We start from the raw sequence: 11,160 nt of genomic DNA on the forward strand, positions 1-11,160 counted from the left end.
TCCAGGTAGTGGCAACCCAAAACCAGAAAGAGCCTTGCCAGCACTTGGATTACCTGGGGAGTCACACCTTCCTTGACCTGGCATGGTGTGTGTGCCCGTGTTCACATGTGAGGGTTTACATGTGGCTGTCCATGTTCTACTGACTACCCGAGAATGTTCCAGGAGTCAACCAGCTCTTGTTTTAAATCAGTCCAAATGCATGGGTGCAAAGGCCACAGGTGGAGCCAGAGGGTGTACAAAGAGGCTGCCCATCTCAAGTCGTCAGAGAAATTGCTGTGGCTGAGACAAGAGCCTGTGGCTTCCAGGCTGACCCTACGGACAAATCGCTCCCAGATCCACCTACTCACCCGATACCTATTAGGTGATGGTCACTAGTTCTCAGGACACAGAGAGAAGAAAGCTAAACAAAGTTGCACCCCTTAGGGGACATACATTCCAGAAAGTGGAGGCGGCACGGAAATGTATGGGTAATTTCAGGGAGCATGGCCTTCCTCTGGCTTAGAATCCTCCAGAAGCTATGAAGCTCCAGCTCTGGGGTCCCTGCCCACCAAACTCCCTCTAAGACCCGGGAAGGATCTTGGCAACATGTTCATATATTTTTATGAAATTTGCAAAAGTATGATCATTTTTCTTGAAGAGCGCCTCTCCTCCAAATTGCATAAGCCACAGACCCCAGAAAACCAGAATCTCTCCCTGATTTTCAGCTTCCTGTACATTATAGAATCGGGTCCTACTCGAAATGTATCAAGAAGGAGAATGAGAAACACACATCCACTTTTAATTCACTGACAATGCAGCATAAAGAATACAACATCATCACAAAATAATGAGAAAATAAATTGCAGCTGGCCCATTGCATTGGGTGGTTACTAGGGTGCTGAGTGCAGGGACATGGTTGCTCATATTCACACACCCTAAAGTTGAGGAAGCAGTAGGAATCCGGACCTCCTCACTAGAGGGATGGGGAGGGAAGCTGCAGTCTCTGGTTGGGAGGGGAGGAGCAGCTGGCCAAAGGCCCTTTTGTAGAAACTGGCCATGCTGTTGCTCTGGGCGGGAGGCTCCAGCCTGGAGCTCAGGGCCTGCCCCTGGCTTTCTTCTGGCCATTGTGAGCCTGTATTGATCAGGCCGGGAAGCAATAGGGCTGCAGCAGCTGAAGCTCTAGGGTGGGCCGCATTGATTGGGCCCCCGCCCCGGGATATTTATAGGATGCGCCGGTCTAGCAAATAATCGGGGAGAGCTTGTTTAACGAGGGTTCAGGGTGCTCTTCGCTAGCTGGTTAACTTTAAGTATTGGAAATGGAATTGATGCGCACATAATAATATTATGATTCATACAAACCACTTCTCAGGCAACTCAATATATTTCATTACCTCCTTTCTAGCAAATGTATTGATTTCTGTTTTGCGGTTTTATAACACAATTTCAAGGCTGTTGTGGGCTTAATGAGCCGTGTTCTTATGATGTTTAAAAAGATTTGAAGCTATTGTTGAAATAAATATTATGGATCACCCCCTCCTGAGGCCCCCTTCCCTCTCCCGGCTCTCCTCGCTCCTCGCCCCCACCCCCATCCTGGCCCCTCCCTGGCCCGGGAGAAGTCGTCCGCAGAAAGCCGGGGGCTGCAGCTTCGCGGCCCTTTGTGGCCCAGATCAAAGGACCCGAGCGCCACAAAGGCGGCCCCACTCCGGCCGCGCGGCCACACACAGCCGCACCTGCAGCGCGGCCAAATGTCATTGTCGCTTCTGCGGGGCGAGCGCGGGGGACGCACCTCGGAGACGGCAGATGACTCTAATAACGCTTGATGGGAATTGATGGGAAAGGAGGCGCGCGGTGCCCAGGGCTTTTTATTAGCTGCCTCGACTTCTCAAGCAGCAGCCCGAACGTCTGCACCTGTGCACCCCCTTTCTCTCGGCCTTTATGGAAGTTGACAGATTTTATTAACTTTAAGGAAGAACTTTCCAGCGTGCTCAGGGCCGCAGTTTATTTTGTATTCATGCGAAACGGAAACCGAAAAACCCACGTTTACATATTTACCGGCCTCCATGACCTCCCTCTGGGGCTCCACAAGTCACGCTGCAGATTAATTTTGTCATAAAATTGACTGGTGTGCTAAGGGACGTTGGGGGTTCGGGGGATGTTGTTGGATGTGAGGTTTTTTTGTTTTGTTTTGTTTTCCGATGGGAGAAAGCTATATTCAATTATCTAATATCTCCAAGGAACCCCCCAAAGACTTTCCAAATCGTGCAGAAATTGGAATTCTTTTTAAGAGCGTTTGCTCGTGGGGAGAGAGCATTTGTAGGCAACCCAAGTAGGCTCCGCGCACAGCAAGGTTTCCCAAATCTTTTTGATGACCTAGAAACAAAAGCAGGCACCAGAAGCATCTTCGAACTTTGTGAGAATTGATGCCCCCTGGAGATTTGGGGATGGGGGGTCCATGCACATGTCCTGCTCAGCTGTTGGGGCTAAGTCCCAACACATTGAAAGAACAAATTATGATTCATGTAAAAAAATGATATGCTTGGTCAGGGAAATATTGTTACATAACCCAACACAGTTGTATAATTTCCACACTCTCACTATTAGGAAGAGCCTAACTGGGCAGAGGATTAAGATTTTGCTTATATTCATAGCTATCCATGGCTCTCCGAGTGCTTCCAGGTTTTATGTCTCATGACAAATGGAAGTCCACGGCTATGAAAATTCATGTGATATTAATGGCCAAGTGTTGAAAATTCAGCCGCAGAGTCAGCTGGGTACACTGCTTATTAGCTTAAAAGCACAAAGCTTTCTGGAGCTTCTTTTTGTGAGCCAGATAAACTTCAGATGAACTGAGGATCATTTTGCAGGAAACTCTGAAGTTGAGTAATAATAGAAAGTAGTTAGTAGAATATTACACTTTTCATTTGGGCAAACAGATGGGATGCCTGCTTTTAGATTTAATCAGGGGCTGACAGACAGGTAGGACGCCGGCATATTTTAGTTGGAGTCTCTTTCTTTTCAGGAAAGAATGAAACTACTTAATATTCAGTGTATCCTCCCCCCGTCACCCACCCAGCCCCACTATTCCACAGTACCTCATGATCTCTCACGCCTTTTTCTCATTTCTGATGACATTACAAAGTACAAAGGTCATCTAACTGCAAGCAAATCCATTTCTTAACATATCTTTCACTCTATTCTTCTCTTACAAAAAAAAGTTATAGAGGTGTGCAGGTATGTGTGTATGTGTGTGTGTGTATATATATATGTATATAGTTAGAAAAATAAAACAAGGGTTGTTAAATCACTGAGAGCACAACCAAATCTCCATTTACATAGACACAGACGTAAATAAACGATTTAACAATTTGGAGTCATGAGTCCCTGACCTCATGCTTTCTCAACTAACCTTTTCAAAAGATTTTGATATCAATTGTTTCTCTTTTTTCCCCAGAAGCATAATACATGGTAACCTTAGCATGCACAATCTGTTTCAACAGAGGGATACAGACAAGTGCAACCAATGGTGGATTTTAATGTCATGGTAGAGCTTATATTACCTTGCTCGAAACAAAATCTTCCCCCACCCCCTTCAAATGCAAGTCCCTTGACACCCCCTTTGGAGATCATTTGTTATGCAGAGTTTCGTGAGGCAATCAAAATTAATTCACAGTGATCTTTTCACCCAGAGCCTCCAGCTTCTAATAATGGTCTTTCTCAACAGGTGTTCATTGTGGCAGTCTGACTTCAAATTGCCAGACTAAAGGTTTTATTCTTCAGTCATTTCTTTTTTAATCTCGAACTTGTAATTTACTAATCTGCAGCAGCTGCCAAGAAGGGCACAGCTGCTTACTGAGAAGGGAAGTGTACCTCCGAGGAGGCGAGGGCAGGGAAGAACGTCACCTCCAGAAGGGGAGGAGGAAGAAATTGAAATTCATGGCCTGGAGACGAGGTACAGTCCTGGGACTGGAGACCTAACATTGTCTCCACAATACCTTTCTCTAAGGCTGGTCCAAAATTGATGATACCTGGTTCAGATTCCTTTGGAAGGCTTCAGAAATAGTCTGGATTGTGCACAAGTGCGTAGAGAAGGGATTTTTAATAACAGAAACCACAACCACCAGAAAAATACTATGCAGAAGAAAGGGACTTTTAGAAACTTGTATTTGTCCATTGGGCCAGTTTAACTAGCTCTTGCTAACGCGCTGTCTTTATCGACTTTCAAATCTGCCTCCTTTTAAGGTAACTTTAAAGAGAGATGGGAGGAATTAAGTTTTACTGTATAGATTCTTGGATTTCATGGCTCATCAGTATCATGTTGGCTGAGGGCGTGTGAGAAAGCATGAATCTAGGCTCCTGATTTCCAAATTGCTACAACTGCAGATTCCAGAGCCCCAGCTCCAGAGCTTCTGTTGTGGTGGATCTTGGCACAGGGCCTAGGAATATGCATTTTAACAAGCACCATGAGGTTCTGATGCATGTGTTTTGGTTTAGTGGGTAACCCACAGAGAAAACTGAGAGGCCTTGATTCCCTTTGATCACAGTTAGTTGCTCCACTTGACTCAGTAATCCTGTCTCTACAATGGGTTCTTGCTCTTCAGTCTCTTCTCAATCACGTGGTTCTCAGAATTCAGCCTCTGAGCAGGTAGGTACACGTGGGCAGGGCACAGTTCTAGGTAACAGGTGGCTTTCTTCCTAAGGAGATAACATACATATCTTGTACAGAGGGTAGATGAGATCATCAAGAAGTGACCACCTTTGCCATGCAGTGATTCTTGGCCTCTGGTTTCTTTTGCAAATGATGCCTGCAGCTTGTTTATGAACTCTGGGCTGATCTCTGAGGCTATCTCCTGGCAGAGAGAGAAATAGGGACTTCGGACAAAGATTGAAACTGAAGCAAATCCTACCTGACATGTGGAGACCTGGGGCCCACTGAGGGTTAAAAGAACATTTGGAAGCATCACTTGTAGCCTTCAGCCTTGTCTTAGACTAGAAGCCAGCTTTCCACAAGGGGTCAGAAAAGAAGGAGAGTGAAGCTCAGATTCCTGTCTGGCCCTAGACTTGTAGAAAGAAAATTTGGATTCTTTCTGTATTTAGGAGTACACATAGACACAAGCAGCTTCAGAGTCAAATCGGAAGTCACATGAGAATCCCAAACTATAGTGGAGAGTCTTGAAATGCTAAGCTCTCAAGGATTTATTGGAGACCTCATTGTCTTGTTGGCCACCCCTCCCTTGAGGCCATGCCTCCATGGAAAAATTGTCATTTGAGAGACAGGGTGTCCGACTAACAGGGCTCAGGATATGATTTCTCCTTGGCCTTTTAGCTTGGTTGTTCCCTTATGAAGGGCTCTCCTGGATCCCTTCAAAACCTAATTATGGCTGTAAAAACTGTGCAGAGAGCGAAGCAGTGCATATGTGGATGTTGGGCGGCGTCTGCTCTGGCACATTTGTTCACAGGTGGGCCAGCCAAGCAGCTCGGCACTGATGGACATTGATTTTGTAATATGTGAGCAACTACATTGGTTCCGTTCTCATAGACTCTTTTGTTTTGGAGGGAGGGAGTGAGAAGATTTCTTGAGCTCCAAAGACCGGATAAGCCTCTCTCTTGCCAGTAGCCTAGGGATACAAAATTATTTTGTTTCCCAGTCTCATTTTTGTGTAGTACAAAGCAACCCCCATATATTTCAAATCGGAAAGGATGCTCACCAGCTTCTCTAAGAAAACGTGTCTTTATTCTTGTCCTCAGTGGGGGTCGTCCTAGGGTCGACATTGCCTAAGGGCACCGCAAAGAGGTTTCTAAGTGGGAATTGCCATGCCAACTGCCATGCGGCTTTCAGGACTTGGGTACTGAATCTTCACCCCAGTGTGACCTGGGGTGGTATTATTTTCTAATTTCCTGCTCAACAGGATGTATTTGTGCAACTTATTAATACAGAAATACATGCTTTATTATTATATCCCAACCCCAGGCATGGAAGGTACCAGAAAAGATTACCTTCACTTAACAAATGATGAAGCTGAGGCCCAGAGAGGAGAAGACTCTTGCTCGAGATCACACAGCAAATTTGAGACAGAGTGTATTGCTCAGTGGGTAGGAGTCATCTTTGACCTATGCATCAGAAATTTGAATCTGTTGAACTACGAAACACTGGTGGAGCTAATAGACACTAAGAAAATAATTACACAAAACTATTTATAGTCGTGATAAATAATGTAGAGACAGACTCCAAGGTGTTACGTAAGGACTTGCCCAAGCACAAGGAGAGGATGGACCCATTAGGTCAGGGTGGGTGTATCAGGCAGGTTAGGTTAGGTTTTGCTGTGTAACAAATAGCCCTCAATCCTCATGGGGTTAACAGGAGCTATTTATTTCTCTCTCAGGTGGGTCAGAAGGGACATTCTGCTTCTTACATTCACTCAGAAACAGCCTGAGAGGGGCTTCATCTCAACCCTGCTTCCACAGTCACAGGGGAAATAAAAGCATGTTTCTTCCTATAGGCAACACACATCACTTCTGTCCACATTTCATCCCCAGTTGAAGTCACACGGCCACACCCAACTCGAAGGAGAATGGGAATGGGCAATCCCCCATGTGCCTAGAAGGAGGAGATGCAGAATGCCTATTGCATAGATTTAGAGAAGGCTTCTCTGGTTTAGCTGAGATCTGAATTGTGTGAAAGAGTTAACTAGCGACAGGCTAACATGAAGAAAGAGTGGAGGAGGGGTTAGGAAGTGGTGACAGCCCATAGACAGGGGAATCCTAGCCTAATGGAAGAGCAGAAGGTAGCCCAAGGAACCAGAACCCAGACTGCAATGGCCCCCATCCCAATAAGGCACAGTCAGCATAACAGCCAGGTGTGGTGGCTCATGCCTATAATCTCAGGATTTGGGGAGGCCAAGGTGAAAAGATCGCTTGAGCTCAGGAGTTCAAGACCAGCCTGGGAAACATGGCAAAACCCCATTTCTACAAAAAATACAAAAATTAGCTGGGCATGGTGGTGTGTGCCTGTGGTCCCAGCTACTCAAGAGGCTGAGGAGAGAGGATCTCTTGAGTCCACGAAGTCGAAGCTGCAGTGAGCCATGATTGTGCCACTGTACTTTGGCCTGGGCAACAGAGTGAGACCCTGTCTGTGAATTAATTAATTAATTGGAATTATTTTTAAAAAATTTAAAAATGGAAGCCAGCATAAGACTGTTAGTCTATATGCCTGGGGCGGGAGAGAAGCCATGATGAGTTTTTTATTTCATTTTAAAGGTTTCAGTGTTTAATGTTTATTAAATTTAATCTCTACAGCTAAGCAGGATAATAGATGAGTTAATGGAACTCAGACCACATTTAAGAGCATGTGTATTGGGCAATCCCAATTAAACCACAAGCCAAACAACTTCTAGCATTTCCCATGTTTGTACTTTCTTCATTTTCACCTTTGCCCAAGTCATCTGGTTTGACATGGACACCATTGCGTGGGCAGTGATGGAATAGTGTCCTGAGAGTGAGACCAGAGAATCTTCAACAAATACATTGGCGACCCCATCTTTGCCAGCGGTCACATTACCCAAGTCTCCAACCTGCCTCTCTTGATCCTTGGCCCACTGTGGTTTTTGTTTAAAGGATTAAAGTAAGGACCTGCCCTGGTACAGCCTGGTGTATTATCTCCAAACTGATGAACACGAAGTCTGTGCTGGCATTCAGTCAATCCTGTAATGCATTCTGACACCAAAAATGGTCCATTTTCCTTCTGCCCAAAGTGGATGGTGCCCTGCACTGGGCTCTGGCCCTTCAACGTGCACATGACCTTTATCATTAGGACTCCAGGGGCCACACTCTGGTCTGGGCTCTGAGAGGTGCGAGGGAGACAGGAGACACTGCAAGAGATGGCAGCACATGCTGAGTTTCAATTGATGAGCCCGTAACACAGATCACTTTGGCTTCAATATAGGAACAGGTAGGTAAAGAGAGGGGCTGCAGCAGTGGACACTTGTGTATTCCATCAGACTCAGGAGGTGGGGATAATGCCCACTATATTAGAAGGAAACTGTGAGCCAGAGAAGGTTAAAGGACTTTGCCCAAGGGTTGCAGCTAGCAAGTACTACAGCCAGGATTCGAACCCTCTGTCTCAAACTCCAACCTTGCATGGTCCTCGTTGTATTCACCAGTGGCCTCCCTGCTGATGCTGGAAGAATCTTCAGCATCCTGCCTTCTTCCTTAGCACCTCCCAGGGCCGGACTCACATTTGCAAGGCCCACTTGAATTTCATCGAATGAAATCTCTGGCCAAAGCAAGTTATTACATCCAGATTCCCAACTGCTGAGGGGCTCCTTTGTGCCAAGTGTCTAAGAAAACTTTCAAAAGATGATATTTGTGTGTCAACAAGGGTGAAGTGTTGGGGACCTCAAAGAGAAGTTTCAGAAATAGCTGCTGGAGAAAGCCGAGAAGCTTTTCCCGTCCTGAGCACCCTTTTCCCGATTAGCATACAAAAACATTTTTAAAGGAATAACCTTTACTAATAAAATGCTGTAATCTCAATAAGACATTTCAGCAGGGGAATTATTAGATATTAATTCATGCCTAGTTGCACTGACAGCTCTCGGCCATCAACGTTAGCCTAATAGCACACTAGGTGAGAATTAATATGCCATAATTCATGCTCTGTCATGCATTATTGCTTAAATAAGATACATGAAGAATAACCTATTCCGGTGAAATAACTGGGATCCTTAGAGTTCTCCTGGCCAAGTTATAAATAGTTATGTTAGGATCCAGAATTTTTTTCTATTACTAAATTTGAAATAAATTGTAGATATGTATCTTCATCTGTAATTACCGTGAACATTTTTCTTAAGTACTAACATTAAGTTCAGTCATATTCCATGTTTTAAAATTGAACTTAAGCAAAATCACATAATTTTCTTGAGACCAAAATAGAAATTTCTTTCCCCCATATATAATTGTATCTGGTACTCTGGCATACTATCGCTCACAGAAGCTATGACTTAGGAGCAGCAGAATGGGCCCAACTTAGAAAGGTACAAAATAGAAATGGGGGAGTGGCAGGGGCCTGGAGGACATTCCATTTGTGTTAATGAAGAGTTTGTGTCTCTCTGGATAATTATAGTTACTCATGAGTGCCTACGGTTTTCCTAGCAAGTGGGGAGTGGGGAAGTGGGAGGCAATCCCTGTCCTGCAGAAGCTTCGAGCCTCCTGGAAGGAACTGGATTGATGTAAATGACACAGTAACCTTGTCCTCATCAGGTAGCAGGTGAAAAAATGTCAAGACATGAAGAGGAAGACCATGAAGAGGAAGAGTGAACTGAAAGAATTCTGTAGACAAAGCAGTAGACTTACAGAGTTATGAGCTAAATTGGAAAAGGAATGATTCATGCATTGATCATATTTTTATTTGATTTTTTTAGAGATGGGGTCTTGCTCTGTCACCTAGGTTGGAGTGCAGTGGTGCAGTCATGGCTCACTGCACCCTTGATCTCCCAGGCTCAAGCCATCCTTCTCTATAGCTGGGGGCCACAGGCATCACTACCACACCTGGCTAATTTATTTTAGTTTCTGTATAGATGGGGTCTCCCTATGTTGCCCAGGTTGGATCCTATATTATTGAACACCTACTCTATGCCAGTCTCTGTGTTGGACACTTAGCACACAAAGAAGCTGGCAGTCCGGTGAGGGACATGGACACTTACCTGCGATGCCACAGGATGCAAGCCAAAGCCAGGCGATGCCAGAGCTCAGAAGAAAGCTATGCCTATCTCAGACTGGTGATGGGTAAGTTGATCATAGAGAGCTTCCTGGAAGAGGTGATACCTGAGATGAATCTTAAAGGACGAGGAGAAATGAGCCAGGTGACAGATATCAATAGAGAAATGGCAAACAGAAGCCAGATAGTGGCAGATCTCGCAGACCACGGTAAAGGGCTTGCATGTTGTCCCAATGTGATTAATTTTTTCCTTCAGATCCAGCTCCTGGAATTTTGATACCAACATCTCCATTGCAGAAGAAGTCAGGGCTAAAAGTCAGAATTTCAGAGTTATCCGCATTTGAAACCTAGAACATCAGAGTTTCAAGGGTTATTAGAAATTGTCTTACCCATCCTTAAAATACCCTTCTCCATTTAAAAATGGAGAAGCTGAGTTCCAGGAAGGGGAAAGACCTTGTCAAGATTACAACAGGTCTCTGGGATCCTTTTCCAGATGATTTCGTCCTTTTAGTAGAAGATTTTCTATGTGAATGATCAAATAAGGGAACTAACTACGTAAGCAGAGGAGGGTTAGCCTAACTGGAGGAATGAATGGCTTACAACAATGTTTTCTAGACTTCAGGCATTCTCAATCGGCATATATAAATTTTACCATGATCAATGACTTGATATTTTTACTGACTCCATTTTTTTTTGCTTTAATGTATTATTCAAAAGAAAACGCTTATATCACTTCCATAAACGGAAGTTGACCTTCTGTTGCTATATAAAGATGCAAACTTGAAAATTAACTCCATGAACGTCATCCTAAAATTCTAGCCAGATATGGTTGCTCACCTGAGGCCTACTCTCTCCTTTTTAAACAGAAAGATCATCAAATTTTGGAGAGGTGCTAAAGATATATTAGCACCAAATTGAGGCTTTTTGCTTGTTTTTATACGATTGGAAGAAAACAGAAAAGAGAATATTTTTTTTTTTTACTGTGTGATCAAGGTTATTAAGTAACGTCCCCCAGTATCATCTAAAATATGTCATGCTTTAAAAAATACTGGACTAGAAGAGATGAAATAAAATGTGTTGTTACCACATGCCCCAAAAATAGGATATTGCAAGGATTTACTGATGTAAAAGAATGAGAAAATGCCAAACTGGCATATATTTGTTGAAAACTTTATTAAATAATCAGTCAAACCTATTTTAAGAAACTCTTTACAAGAACACTTTCAGTTTTGCTCCTCTGGGAATGAGGGTAGTCCCCTGCCCTGCACCCTGGGATGGTCATGAGGCTTAAATGAGAATGTCATATGTCCAAGGGCTGTGCTTGTACCAATGAGCTGTCTCCAGAAATTTCTGGATCATTTCTCCCACCACAGGAAAGAAACAGGGCACAGTCCCAGAGCAACACCTTCTGGGAAGTGAAGTCTTCTTGTGATGTGTGGGACATCTTGAGGGCACAGCACAATCCAAGCTTG

This window comes from Papio anubis, chromosome 18, assembly GCF_008728515.1.
Source record: "Papio anubis isolate 15944 chromosome 18, Panubis1.0, whole genome shotgun sequence".
Lineage (NCBI taxonomy): Eukaryota > Metazoa > Chordata > Mammalia > Primates > Cercopithecidae > Papio > Papio anubis.